The sequence below is a fragment of the Stegodyphus dumicola genome, chromosome 4, assembly GCF_044657685.1.
Source record: "Stegodyphus dumicola isolate Sdum_Otavi_A_Nest chromosome 4, ASM4465768v1".
In the NCBI taxonomy this organism is placed as follows: domain Eukaryota; kingdom Metazoa; phylum Arthropoda; class Arachnida; order Araneae; family Eresidae; genus Stegodyphus; species Stegodyphus dumicola.
Window position 1 is genome coordinate 180,682,769 of NC_140771.1, and position 16,480 is coordinate 180,699,248.

Genomic DNA, 16,480 nt, shown 5'->3' on the forward strand with positions numbered 1-16,480 from the left:
TTCATAATCCTCGGGAAAATACACGTTGAAATTATTTATTAATGAAAAACAATGAGTTTTAATGCCGGATGCTAATACTTCTTTTATTTCAAATTATTTTCAGTGAGAAAACTTTCTAAACGTGGTAAAATGGCATAAAATATTATTATCCAATTCTTTGATTATTAGCTCGAGATTTTTATCATTGCATTTATTTTATCTGTAATGGTAAAAAGAAAATAACACTTTGTCCTTATAATCTTAAATTTAATTCATTTAACTTTTCAAAAATATCAGCTAAATATGCTGAATGCGCCAGCCATGATTCACTAAATTACTTCGAAATGTAACAAAAGTGTTTCATGTTCAATGCCCATCTCTTGGCACAAAATCGTAAATATTCCTGAATTTAAAACCCGGCTTTTAATAAATTTAAAAATTTTCACAGCTTCATTCAAAACGATTTTTAGGTTTTCAGGGATTGTTTTGTCTCCTAAAGCTTCATGACGAATGGAGCAGTAAGTAAATTTAGTTTCAGGTGAGACTTTCGTTATTTGAGAAATAGCATCAGAATGTTTTACTGTTAAAGCCCGAGCTCCGTCACTGCATACGGCAATGTACTTATTCTAAGGAATATCATTCTCAGACATAAAATTGTCAATCACTTTGAAAATTTCATCTGCAGTTGCTCTATCATGAAGATATTCACAAAATGAATAATCTTCGGGAATTCCTTTATCTTCTTCGAAACGTACGTAAACTAATAATTGAACAAAGTTCGTTATATCAGCACTTTCATCCAATATTCAATGCGAAATGCTCACGGTTTTTATTTTTTGAATAAGTGTCTCTATGGAATTTGCCATTTCATGAATTCGTCGACTTACTGTACATTTTGATAACGGAATATTAGGTTAATTAGCCCCTTTTTCGTTGAATAATGTTAAAACATCTTTAGCTGCTGGTAATATAAGGTTTCTTGATTCTTAGGCTCACTAGGTAACTAACTTCCAAACGTTTTCACTTGAAGTAACAAAACCTTTCATTACTTGTTCACTACTTTTAAACTCCGATAACTTCCTCTTAACTTATTCCTCAGAATTATCCTTTAAATTGGCATGCTTAAATTCAAGATGTTTTTTAAGAATCAATCGTTTCATATTTTTACATAATAGTTCCTCGTAAACAACACACTGAGGTTGAGGGTCCATTTCATCCCAATTCCAAGTAAACTCAAACGATAAATAACTTTCATTGTATTTTCTATAAACAATTTTTCTTTTCAATATTCTTAGTGCTAGTAAGGTCTTAAATCCATAACTTTTCCGCTAAGTCAATCCTAGCCATTTTTCCATGTTGAAAATCTAGGTTTGTTTTATTATTTTTTCACAAATATTTAAATGCACAATATATCACGAGTTCCTCAAAAACAAACGACGATATTTTCAAACCGCATAGAAAAGTAAGGAAGACATAGCAAAAAGAAGACGAAATACCTACTGTTAGAAACAGAAAATCGACGTAAAATAATGATTCTAATTGAAAATAGAGTAATATGAAACTGGAAATAGTGGCGATATAAAGTGCAGATATATTCAGGCCCGTGCCGACAATAGGTTCAAGGTCCTTAAAACAAGCAGTTCGTCTAGCTGCTGCCTGTCTGAACAAGAAAATCCTTGTCTTATTTGAACGCTCCTCCGGAAGTCGACTCAGGTAAAACATGGGAAACTACTGATTAGAATCTGTACTTAGGGAGTCTCGGCCACTGGTGCTTAAATTCAGTCTCCACAGGACTGAAGTCATCGCTGGCGACGGCTGTTTTAGGCTAGGCAGGGACCGCATGGTACTGTCTTGTCCGTTGGTTGTGGTGGAGCTATGTAGTCAGATATTCATGGTTGTCCGGGTGAAACACCTTCGTCGATGAAGTTGGCGAATTCAGAGAGCCTTTAAACTGCTTGAGGTTTCCAGTAGGCGCCTGGAGCCTCAAAACGGCATATTCATATCCTACCTTGTCTTCTACCTGAGGCCGACACCTGTATACCATGACGTAATGTTAGCAGGCCGGATCAGTGGCCCGGTCTATCTGACAGTGTATGTGACTTCCTTCTGCTGTCCCGGTTTGGGGCCTCTGTTGATAGCAGATGATTTTCCCATCCCCCTCCAGAACGGGGACGTGGAATGTGAGTTGCTGAGTATTCCTGTTCACTCAGCTTAGTCTTAGCTCGTCGGCTCGACTGATGGGTTTGCGGCCTCTTGAATCGCCTCTAGCGATTGGGGCGTTTAACTGTGTTAAGGCAGCCTGGAGCTTGCCAGGTCTGAGGGCCTCTTCCTCCTAGCACACTATCTTATTTGGCCGAAAGTTATAACCAGGGCAGGAGTTCGTCTCTGGTGTTCTCTTCTGTCTTGTTTAAACGTGAAAATACTTGATGCCGATGCGTATGTAAGGGTAGACGCGTTTGACAAATTGCTTAATCCTTATTTCGTGTCTACTGTTGCAATCGTAGTAATATGTGCACCATTTATCTTTTTTGTGATTGCTTGTTGTTATTGTTTTTCTACATAGAAAAAGGTAAGTCTAGTTACATATTATGTTAAACTTAAGTTAAATTTTGAATTCGGAAAAGCAATGATTTGAGCATAATTACTCGAGAAATGTTTACCTCTCATGTTTGAACCATTTTCGTATTCTTAGCCGCATAAATTACTAATTATCTAAACCATTTTTCTCTTAATGCTTTAATAAGAATTTTGTTCGTATCTGTAATACAAAATACTAAAAACATTTCTTCAATACTCATGTTCGTATTTTCTAAATTAAGATACCTCATACAAATTGATATCTGCTCTTGATGGCTGGCATCAGGAGTACAATCAAGTAAAATAGAAAAATGCTTTGCCTGTTTGACATTATTTAAAATAATTTGCTTTATATTATCTCCTAATAAACTAATTGTTTTATTTTGAATTTTATCTTCAAGGTAATGAAGCATATTTTTTTTTAGTTTGAATTTTTATTAATACGAGTATATACAGACATGATAGGGTCAAATTTTGTGATCGTTTCTATACACTTTTAAAATGATTTCTTTCGAATAATTTGTTACTGGAACCACGGAAGGCTAAGTTTTGTTTGGCTAAAATCTGAATGGCATAGATAATTCTTTCAATAACATCGAGACAATGCTTAGTCTCTTTTTTTAATAAAATGTGAAATTCCGAATTAACAGGTTTATTCTTTCCTAATCGTTCTAAGAAATCGGGTTAACTCTTGCATTGTTTGGAAAGATTCGACAAAAGTACATCTAAAGAAATTTACGACCATTTCTGTGTTTTGGGAAACTGAAACTCGAAACCAGGTTTTGGTAATATCCAGGACCTTTTTTTATTAAGGGCTTGAACTTGGGCATAATCCAGAATCATCAGGCAAATTCGTATCCTAATGCAGAAATTGCAAATTTCAATAGCATATCTTTTTTTTTTTTTTTTTTTTTCCCGACTGGCTGCATTGAAGTTAAAGGTAATTCCCGCGTGAAAATACTTTCTAACTCTTTCTGATTATTAGATTCTTTTGGTAATTTCCGTGGTAGCTGAGACGTTGATGAACAACTAGTGCTAGTAGTGTCAGCTTCGGTATTCTTTGGGTTTTGGACAAACTGAGTAATTTTAAAGTTTTCTTCTGGTTTATTAACTGCATTTACCTTTTTTCATGTAGAATAACAGTAACAACAAGCACTCACCAAGTAAAAAAGCAAAAAAGATAAATGTTGCAACAAATTACCACGATTGCAACAGTAGACTCAAAATAAGAACTAAGCAATTTGTCGAACGCGTCTACAGCGCTCCCCGTACCCTTAGACACGCATCGTTCGTATTTTTAGTTCACATATATCTACAAGATCAGCTCATCTTATGTCAAAAACTACAAAAAGTATTAACTGATAAAAATCAAAGCGATATTAATAGTTTAGATCTTATGCATGAACTACAGTTTTTGAAAACTTTTGGAGGAAATGTAGGATCGTCGGTTGAAACTCTACGCTATATCCTTGTCAACAACATAGCGGTGTGCAGAAAAGAATTTTCGATATACCCCAAGATATCAACCCTAGAGCACTTTTTGTGCCCTGTTGTAATCACAGTTTGGACCTTGTCGTACAACAATTTATTCAGTGCAAACTTATTAGACATGTATATTAATTTGTTTTTAATTTTAAGATAATAAATAGTGTTCAGCAACATAGTTGGTATCCAATGCGTTTAGCGTATTAATTTCGCTTCGCTTGCAGTGTTACTTTTTTTATAACATGTTGTTCTAGTTGTTAACTTATGTTCACTCGCTAGGTTTGTCTGACCTATAGTCAGCCCAAGCCTACGAAATTTCTCGTGGCAAGGAGCGCAAGATACGCTTGTCGTTGGCAACAGTCTTGAGCACCTTACAGGTGACAGTACCTGTAACCACCTTACGCCTTACAGGTGACAGTACCTGTAATCACCTTACGCCTTACAGGTGACGATTTAACTCAGTTTTGCCCGCAGTTTTGACGGAAAGCACCCAGGGGTGACGGGTCCGAGCGTCCCCTCTTCCCTTAACACCCACCTTTCGAGAGGACTTTTGCCTCGCAAATTTAGAATGCCCCCATGCCGCACGCACACTATACGCTTACAAACATCCATGTCTTAACCGGGACTCAAAGCCGCGAGGCTTCGGCACGGCAGTCATCAACGCTAACCACTATACCTTTTGGGCGGCTTTTTATAACATAATTGTATGTATAATTAATTCTTCAATAAATATACTTGAGTGTGGGTTTTAACAAAGCACAAAATGTATGTATATTTAGTCAAAAGATAAAATGTAATTTTTTGAGTGTTTCATATTATTATGTTAATAATATTTTATTTTAAGTGTTAATCATAAGTAATGTCTCTTTCATATCGTCACTACATAAAGGCACTCCCTAGACATTTGCACAACGGCGCCGATTAGGCTTGGTGCGGGACTGGATATGCTAATAAATCGATCAACTCTAAAAGAATTAATGAGTTACTACTATATTTTTATAGGAACTTATTTTTATTTCCTATTAAATCAACACCCATTTCTATTACTCCTTTTAAAAACATCATTTATGACAAATTTTGTTATGTCTGTGGCTAAAAGAATATTTGTGAAAATAAAAACGGATTTGAACAAAGCTCAGATGCATAAATTTACGAGTTTTAAAGAAAAAAACTTAAACAGGATGTTGGGGTAATTTTTAAATTTAATAATTAAAAATTCTTTATTTCTTTGCGTACCACCTATTTTTCTTTTGCGTACCACCGCCTGAGAATCGCTGGTTTAGGAATTAGCAGCGAAAAACATTAAGACCAAGCGACATTTCAAGGTACATTGAAGTAGAAATGAAGCTATCTTATCAAATACTGTAATGATAATATCACTATGTCTTCTTATTGGAGTGCAAATTTCTTTTAAATAAATAATAATATGGTAGTTACAGATTGTTTATCCAAGAATATTTTTCACTTGTTATTCTTACTGTAACCGCGTTCTTCAAAATAAAATTATTCGCATAATTTGTCCCTCTCGATTTTCACACGATAAAATTAGTAAAAACATCTGATGTGGCCAGCTTAGGACTTCCGCCAATTCTCCAAATTAAAACATGGAATTAGCAGAATAGCAAACGAACTTTAAGTAAACTATCACTTCCGGTTGATCGTTTGTGAATAAAATCTAATTTGTTTATAAATTTTAATGCTCACTATAATTTATAAACATTACTCATTGTTTTATATTATTCTATTCTGACATACAATGCAGTATTGCCCGATAATTTTGACCGCTGAATACTAGTAATTCGACCTAGTTTATGTTCCATTCCAGGCGAACGGGCTGTTGGTTGATTTCCATGGTTTTTCCCATATAACATGAGTACTAGTTCTGAGCCAGTTGTGACTCAGAACGTCTTCTACGAAGACCTCCCTCTCAGGTAGATAGTCCTCGTTATTTTGCCCTATTCAAACAGCCTAACCTATCTCCCATACAAAGGAAAATGATACAAGTTGGCGAGAGATAAAATATATAGTTGCAATGAAAAGTTTTTTTCTGCCAAAAATCGTTCTTAATAAAGTTAGAGAGGGAAAAAAAAAAAAAAGACATGAAAGCAGTACCTTTAGTGTAGGCAGTAATCACCACCCAAATCTATGATTTTCCGCCAAGTCCAAAAAAGATCAACTTCATTTCGCAGAATACAAGACTGCACCAGCAAGATGTAGCTGCAGGTGTGAAAAAAGTAGGAGTCCGAAGGAGCAATTTCGAGGCTATATGGTGGGTGGCGCAAATGATCCCATTCGAATGCGCACAGAGTATAGCCGCTGAATGCAGACACATGTGGTCCTGCATGATCTTGATGGAACATTACTTTTTGAGCCGGAACTCAGTTCGACGTTTTTCCTTGATAGCAGTATCAACACGGACTAGCATCTCGCTTACACCTTAATCTCGCTGTACACCTTACTGTTGACGGTGTCATATTTTAATCTTTTAATCCATAATCTTTGTGGATAATACCACGGCAATCCTACCAGATACAAAGCATTTTTTTTTTTTTTGTTGTTGTTAATCAAATTGTGCTTTCACCGGTCGCGGACCAACCTCCATTTCCGGTCTGTGTTGTTGATGTAAAACCACTTTTCATCACAAGTGACTATCCGGTTCAGAATTTTGTCCTTGTGTTGATATTCGAGCAGATTAGTGCAGGCCCGAACATGCCTGACCTTAAGTCAGCACATGCGGCACCTAGCGACTGAACTTGTATGCCAAGTTTATGCATGCACAGCGCAACTAATGGTCATGGCACTAAGGTCTAACTCCTCAGCAAGCTTTTGAGGGGTTGCATACTGATCTTCTTCCAGAAGTTCTCGCAAACGAGCCTCATCAACATCAACAGGCCAGACACAGTTCTCTACTTCTTGAATGTCATAGCCCTTGTCTTTGAACTTTCAGTACCATACCTTCACATGTCATATGATACAACATCAGTACCTAAAGCTGTACAAATGATTTACTGACATTCTGTAGCTAACGTTTTGCAACAGAACTGGAAGTAAATGTTGGTTCTAATCGGTAGCGTGATAGTTCCATTTCAAGCATCATGTGTTTTAATAACATTTTTTTACAAATTTCACAATACAGTGTTCTAAAGCAAGTCTCTTTCTTTCAAATGCCAAAAATTGTTTGACAAAATATGATTAAACAAGCCAACGCGAACTGTTTGTATAGACGATATTTGCGGTGGCGGGAAACTTTCGCTAAAGCCCGTAGAATGCCCTTTAGCAGAGCCTTAAAATTTAACTCTTTGCGGCATAGTGTGTTCGGTCTGGACACACCTAAAATTTTCTTCTGTGCGCACAGAAAAAATTGAATGAAAGAGGATAGGATATAGATTACTCTGAACCTTCTTTATTTATAGCAGATGGCAGCTCAACACAAACCAGCCCATATATTTTAGCCATGTGTAGTTTTTTAAGACCCTCATTTTTCAAAGAAATCGTCCAGTTTTTTTTTTTTTTTTTTTTTTTTTTTTTTTTTTTTTTTTTTTTGGGTACAAAAGGAATTGTTTGAAAAGAAATTTCTATCTTATTTTTTTTGGCTGTATGCTAATCTCCATATTCTATATTAGTTTTAAATTTTTACCTTGAAATCTTGCCTTAAATCAAACGGCGAACCCTAGGTGTGCCCAGACCGGGCTCACCGATAATCTAGGACAACTGAGAGTCTGTATTCTTTGTTTTTCAGAATCTCATCGGTCAGTTCATTGACAACAATGCTCGTTTCAGCACTCTTTTCGAAGCTCTATTCAATCAGTGTGCCACTTTGGGCACACCCACAGAATTAACACGATAAGCGCTATCTTCACAAAATTTTATTTGTGTACTCGTCTAAACCTAACTAGACTGCCTACCTTTTTTTTTTTTTTTTTTTTTTTTTTTTTCTTAATCAAAACTCCGACTTTAAAAGGTAGCGTGCCGGAAAGGATTAACCACATTTTTTGGGCTCCCGGTCCTGTTGGTGTAAACAAGCTTTTATGGGCATCAAGAAAAGAACCACTTCCGATTGTCCAATTTTCCTCAAAATCTAATCAACTCTTTATAGAAAGCTTAAATATTGAAAATGGAACTTTTCGGAAATTTGATACGACAGATGTGGACGAAAAAAATCACCACATAAATACAGACACCCAAATATCATTGTAAAAAAAAAATCTGATGGTGACAACCATGACCTCCCAAGAATTCAATGTTTTAAATAATAATGAGGCATTTAAAACATGATATTGAATGATCGCTTGGAAATAAAATCTACTTTGTTTACAAACTTTATAGCTTTATGTTAATTATAAACACTACAATTAGTATTTTATTATTCTGTTCTTCCATAAAATGGTAAATTATAACTATATGTGGTCATGTACACCTCCATTCTTATGCTTTCATTTGGAAATATCGAATCGATTGTAGTGTATCCTTTGATGATATAGTGTTTCGGGTTCACAAATCAATGACTTAACAATTATAAAATATTTAAAAGCACCATATTTTTAGGATTCCCTGCCATATATTTTTTCGCAGTCTTTTCTCAATTTATAATATCGATGTTGGGTATTTTTTAATAAGATGACACCTTCTTTGTCATTTTAGCTTCATTTATTAAGCATCACTTTCTTCACTCTTACGGTACATAAAATTTAGCAAAAAGTCACAAAATCTTTAAAAGCAGCATATCTTTAGAATTAGAAGTAGAGTATTAAGTATTGCCATGCATTTTTTTTCCTACACTTTTTATATTTGCTATACTATTCTTTACAAATATTACAATAGCGATAACATTTGGTGCCAGCATGTTGTTGAGCAAAATACACTCATGTCCATAAATTAAGGATAATTCACGCGGAAATCGAACTCTAAAATAGATATATCACCTGTAAAATCACTACACACATCTTCAAGAATCATATGCAAATTTCAGGAAGTAACCAGATGACGCCGATGGTACGTCACAATGACGAGAGTGTAAGAGAGTGATATATAAGGAATACAGGCAAAGAAGTAAAACTGTTCGCAGATGCTTTATAAGCATTTCAGTGCAATAACCGAATAGTTATGACACAAAGGACGCATTTGGATGAATTTTTACGTGATAGAATTATCGGCCGTCTGGAATGTGGGCGTACCCAACTGGAAGTATCAGACGAACTTGGAATTGCCCAGAGTGTCATCTCCAGGCTTTGGCAACGATTCCAAGATGATGGTAATGTGAGTAAACGTTACAGCACAGGTCGCTCCAGAGTTACAATGCCGAATGAGGACCGGTATTTTGCAGTTATTGCCAAAAGAAACCGGCCGAGCACAGCCTCAGACCTGTCTCGTCAGCTCTCTTCAGCCACTGGTACGACAATTTCAAGGCAGACCGTGTACAGACGCTTAGGGCAGATTGGTCTATATGCTCGTAGACCTGTCAGATGCGTTCCACTTACTGCAACTCACTGTCGCCTGCGGTTAGCCTGGAGTAGAAAGCATGCATTGTGGACACCGCAACAGTGGGCTTGTGTGATGTTTTCCGACGAGTCCAGGTTTAGCTTGCAGTCTGATTCTCGCTGGATATTCATATGGAGAGCTCCAGGTTTCCATTACCACCAAGAAAACATCATGGAACGACACCGTTACGGTGGTGCAGGAGTGCTCGTTTGGGGTGGAATTATTCTGGGTTCCAGAACAGACCTGTATGTTCAAATTGGAACCATGACAAGCCAAATTTATTGGGACGTCATTCTGGAACAACATGCACGTTTGTTTCGGGGCGCCATGGGTGCACAATTTGTGTTTATGGATGACAACGCCCGTCCTCACCGTGCAAACATCGTAAGTGAATGCCTTCAATCGGAGGATATCACCCGTATGGACTGGCCAGCATTCTCACTGGACTTGAATCCAGTACAGCACGTATGGGACATGCTTGGCCGACGAGTTGCAGCCCGTCACCCTCCTCCTACATATCTACAGGAACTTCGGAGAGCATTGCTTTTTGAGTGGTGTAATATCCCCCAAGATCAGATAGATAATTTGATACTCAGCATGCCTAGGCGTTGTACGGGCTGTATTGCATCGTCTGGGAGAGATACAATGTATTAACAATCATACCAACCATGTAATATTGTTTTTTTTTTTTTTTTTTTTTTTTTTTTTTTTTAATTTGCTCCAGGGAGAAAAATCGCTAATTTTTTTAATAATATATCATCTTTTTTTTGCTCTATACATTTTGTTTAATAAATAAGCTTTACAAATAAGTCAAATTTGTTTTGCTTCTAACTCTTCCTTTGCATTATCCTTAATTTATGGGCATGAGTGTAGTACTTAAGTGAATGAAATTTTCTCATGTTTTTGTACTGCTTCATTTGCATTTATCATCAAAAAACTAAGGTAGGACATCAGTTACATAAAGTTCTTATAACACAAATTATACACATATTTTAATGAACATTTCCTTCAAAAACATCCCACTTGTTAAGAGAAATCCAGAAACTTGTGAAATTGCACAGTGTTCAGTAGTGATTAAGAGCTGCCGACAGGAGGCGCTGCTAGCGCGTTATACTCTCGACCTACGTAATTTGAATTCAGTATTCTTATCTTTTGTGTACTTGCTGTAACAGATCTTACAGCTTTGTGATTGAGAATTTAAAATGTTTTGGAGCCAGATCGTTCCTCTACAGCAGGGATCTCCAAACTACGGCCCGAGGGCCAAATGTGGCCCTCGAGCACTAATGATCCGGCCCGCCAGGGATTTATTTAAAATAATTTTACGAAATTTAAAGTGACATATAACATACACATTAATTATTTTATATAACAGCGAATCTAGAAGTGCGTTGCCTATCATGCACGTTCTTTATAAAACATGTTATAAACATTATATATCCGTTTATAAATTAACAATGAGTGAAATACTGTAAAACTCTATATACAAAATCTCATGTAGACACGCATGACTTCCTCATATATCCTTTAAATTATACACATTTTTTAAAGCACTTCATTTAAACATATTTCCTCGAATTTCATTATAGTTAGTTCTCATTCAATCAATTCAGTTCCCACTTCGCGACGAGGCAAAAATGCATAAAAACTCAAATTATCCTCAAACAAAAGAGTTTAAAATGTAAAAAAATGGAGACTTGGTAACACTTAAACAACTTTTAAATTATTGATACTTCTACAGCTATTGCATGCAGATTAACTAAAGTCATAAAAACCTTAACCGGAATATCAGAACAACATAACTGAGTCACTTCGAAAGCAAAAATCGCACAATTTATAAACATGTAAGAATTAAAAAAAAAAAAAAAAAAAAAAAAAAAAAAGCTCGCAGAGTCGGTTAACAGAGTGGGTAGATATATATATAGACTTCTGGATGCAGCCGATTGCAACCCAAAAGGAAGGTGCAGAACTACACGTTATAGCAGTCCCATATACAAAATTTCAACATTTTGAGGCTACTCGTTTTTGAGTTAAGATACATGCATACGTGCGTACAGACATCACGAAAAAAATCTCTCCTGAATCCATTTTAAATCTATTTGGGGGAAAAGATTCCTTTAATCTGTCCGTACGTACAGAGATCACGCAAAAAAAAAATCGTTCAAATGGATTCGAGAGCGGTCAAAATGGATATTTTCGTTGAAATATGATATCCGAAAATTTTCGTGATTACAATACTTCTCTTAACTTCGTACAAGGAAGTAAAAAATTCTCATTTTACTCAATAGATAGGATTTAATAAATTTTGTTCTATATATGTTATAATTAATTTTAATTTTGGAGATGATTTTTTCACACAAAACTTGCTCAAAATATAAAATACTTATGAGCGAAAGTTTGCTCCTGATCAAAATGTAAACAAAATGCGCTGATAAATCGATTGAAAGTAAAGTATACATACTAAATCAAATCAGGGTACTATTCGGTTTCGAGGGCCGTAAAAAAATTGCAGCGAAAATGTACGCGCAAAAGCCCCAATTCTAGCAAACGCGCCCATTTAACAGCTCGCCAAATCTAGCTTACGCGCTTATTTCAGATCGCTTAAGTTTATATAGTTCTATATTTCCTAAGACGCCATTGAAATACTAGTTTAATTTTCAAATCCTTTTTTGATATCCTATAGATTTAACAATTTGGGAATTGCGAAATAGCGATGCAGGCTTCCATTCAGTTATGTTTAGCAATTTTTATACAATTTATAATAATGATCTGAAATAGTTATTTACTCTTATGCTTCCATTCAGTCATGTTTAGCCTTTTTCATATTAATTATAATAATAAAAAAGTATTATATGAAACTAACCTTTCATCTAAAATAAAACATCAATCTTAAATAGTTACTTACTATTATACTTCCTTTCTTGCCGCAATTATTAGGCTTGCCGCAATTATTTTTGGCAGCATTGGCATCAACAATAGTTTGGCGATTTTTTACGGCCCTCGAAACCGAATAGTACCCAAATCAGTAAGATATCAGTAATATTCTGGGACAAAAATATGTTTTTTCAAATGTTTAAGAAATTTATGTTAGGTGAAAGTGTAAAAAACGAGGCTCTTCGTTAGATCATAGGGTACAGATTCAATCACAAAAATCTCACTGCCTTCGTTTAAAAACTTGTATGCTGTTCGTCATAGTTGCATAGAATTTTCGTGGTATGATGAATTAACTGGATCTTGGCCCTCAAAGCTTTGTGAAAGAGCCAATATGGCCCGCGGGCTGAAAAGTTTGGAGGCCCCTGCTCTACAGCAACAAAATGATTAATAAATGTATAATAAAGTAAATATCTTTGTGATGATAATCTTTGTTATTAAATACAAAGTCAACCAGCTCCTGAGTACAGTTCAAGTGGTCCGTCGAGAATCGAAGGTGAGCTCTTCCATTTTAATCTCTATTAAATTTGAAGAGTATAACTGTTATAAATATGGAAGCTATAAAAACTAGAAAAAGAGTGTTAAAAAGTTCACTGACGAAGCATAAAGATAAAGTTGTTTCGTCATTAGATGTTTCAGATTCAGTTGCGTTGCAGCTATTTGAAACCAAAACTAATGAAATTTCTAACGAACTTAAATCTGTATTTTATTCAATTTTCGAAACATGTAAACCCGAAGAATTGGATAACTTTATTAAGGATAAAGAAGATACAGATGATATTGTTGATGAGTTGCTATTGATGATTAAACGTAAATTAGCAGTAGTAAAAAATAAGATGAATTCTGAACATTCTGTTTCTCCTGTGCCGAGTAATAATAATTCAAATGTGTTTTCGGATGTTAAGTTACCGACGCTATCGGTACCGACATTCAATGGTAAAATAGAGAATTGGATAATGTTTAAAGATATGTTTAAAGCTAGTGTAATAGAAAACAAATCTATTTCGAGTAATGCAATGAGATTGCAATATTTAAAAGCTAGTTGTAAGGACGAAGCTCTGAGAGTAATACAGTCTATTTCTATTTCGGATACAAATTTCGATATAGCTTGGAAACTTTTAGAAGATAGGTACTCGAATAAACGTGAGCTTTTAAATGCTATAATAAAAAAGCTTTTGAATCAGCCGAGTATTAGCGAGACATCTAGTTCTATTCTAAATTTAATTGATGTAACGAACGAGTGTATTCGAACTTTAAATATTTTAAACTACAAAGTAGAAAACTTATCGGAAATAATGATTGTATATTTGATAGTGGATAAGTTTGATAAATCGACTCGATACTGGTGGGAAAAGGAATTAAAAAACTCGGAAGAATTTGGTACGATTGAACAATTACTTTCGTTTTTACAAAGCCAAGCGAGAACGCTTCAAAATAGTAAAATAAAGGAGGTAAAAAAGAGTAATAATTCTCCACATAAACTTACGAGTATGATATCCACTTCTAATACAAAAAACATAAATTTGAAATGCATAAAATGCCGTGGTGAAGAATTCCATTCATTATATAAGTGTCCGGAATTTATACATCTTTCTGTCAATGACAGGTGTGAATTCGTGAAAAGAAATAAGCTTTGTTTTAATTGTTTGAAAAACCATTCCGTTCGAACGTGTTCGTCTAATTATCGGTGTCAAAAATGCCCACGAAAGCATTCAACGCTATTACATTTCGAAAATGAAAAACAAAATAAATACGAAAGTGCTCATATTTCAAAGCCGGAAGTAGGGGGGGGGAGAAGACGACAGTCAGTCTCAATCCGAATGCTGAAAAATTTGTTTATGACTCTTCTACCAATAAAGAAAGTAGTTTCGCCGGCACAGCTGTAAACGGAATGCGTCAGACCAAAAATGTTTTACTTTCTACTGCGAATATTTTAATAAGAGATTGCTACGGTGAATTAAAATCAGTTCGCGCTTTGTGTGATGTAGGTTCGATGACGTCATTCTTAACGATTGAATGTGCTAATTCGTTAGGGATTAAAAGAGAAAAAATATCTGTTGCGGTTTCTGGATTAAATAACACGAGAATAAATATTAATTCTAAAGTATGTGCTTCTATTTCAAACGGTATTGACTTTGAAATGAATTTAGAATTTTTGTGCGTACCTAAAATCTCGGACTCCATACCAATCAATAATATAGAAGTTCCGACTGAACATTTTCCTCAAAACATTAAGTTTGCTGATCCAAACTTTTATAAAAGAGGAAAAATTGATGCATTATTAGGCGCAGAGGTGTTTTATCAGATCTTAAAATTCGGTCAGGTTGAAGTGCCCAATTCAGAGCTAAGATTTCAAAATTCTGTTTTTGGCTTTATAGCCACTGGCAGCATTTTAGGTTCAGAGACTGAAAATACGCGAGCAGTTCACTGTGGATTAATTAATAATTATAGTGATATAGAAAATGAAATTAAAAAATTTTGGCAACTTGAGTCTATAGGAATTAAAGATGATCCCAGTGAAAATGAGATAGATCAATCTTTAGAAACATTTGAAAAAACTGTTCGTTTTAAAGATAACCGGTATGAGGTTCAATTACCGTGGAAAAGAGATTGGGGAGAGCTCAATAATAACTTCATCGTTGCTAAAAACAGACTTAATTTACTTATGCGTAAACTTCAAAAAGATCCAAATCTTCATTTGCAGTATATTGAAACTTTAAAAGTCTATGAAAATAAGAATATTATAGAGAAAGTTAGACGTCCTAAGGAACCTGTTGATAAACCTGTGTTCTATTTGCCACATCAACCAGTTTTTAGAGACGAAAGTGCAACTACAAAAATGAGAATAGTATTTGATGCAAGTTCCAGTCATAACTTTAAGCATTTAAGTCTAAATGATTGCCTGTGGTCAGGGCCAAACCTGAATTCGAACATATTCGACATTCTTGTTAATTTCAGATTAAACAAAGTCGCCTTTACTTCAGACATAGAGAAAGCTTTCCTACAAATTTTATTAGCCGAAAAGGACAGAGATGCAGTTCGTTTTCTGTGGGAAGAAAATGGTAAAATTCAAGTTTACAGATTTAATCGTGTTCTTTTTGGTGTTACGAGCAGTCCATTCCTTTTGACTGCTACTTTGAAAACTCACCTGAGAAAGCATTCTGAAGAATTCCCGACTACAACAGAATGCTTAGACCGCTGTTTGTATGTGGATGATTTTATTTCTGGAGCTGATAATGTGTCGGATGCTTTTGAGATCTCCACTCAAGCTACATCAATTATGAGCCAAGCTAGCATGGTGCTACGAAAATGGACTACGAATGACAATACATTGGTGCAGTTTTGGACATATGAAGGTTTCGATACACAGCCACAAGTCAACACTATTAAAGTTTTGGGACTGTCATGGAATCCTGCTGAAGATTGTCTAATATTGGGAAAGCAGAGCCTAGTGGACAGTCTGTCTAAAAACGAAAGTACCAAACGATTCCTGCTACGTACAATTGGAAGGATTTTTGATCCGCTTGGGTTGCTTTCGCCGTTTACTATTCGTGCAAAGTTCATTCTACAAGTCTTATGGATGAAGAAAATTTCTTGGGATGAAGCAATACCTGTAGATCTACAAAAAATATGGCTTCAGTGGTGCTCCGAAGTTCCTGATCTTTCAGAGTTACGAGTTCCTAGAAATGTGCTCAATTTACAAGAGTCAACCGATATCTTAGAACTACACTGCTTCTGCGACGCTAGCCAAAAGGCTTATGGTGCTGCTATTTATGCAAGAGTTGTGAAGGATAATAACATCGAAGTGAATTTATTGGTTCGCAAGAGTCGAGTGACGCCACTAAGGAAAATCACTCTTCCGAGACTAGAATTACTCGGTGCTTTGCTTGCCGCCCGACTAGCGAGTAAAGTCAAGAAAACAGTGGATTTAAAAAAGCCCTCCTTAGTGTTCTTTTGGACGGATTCAAAAATAACTCTCTATTGGATTAAAGGATCTACGAAACGATGGAAATCATTTGTTGCCAATAGAGTT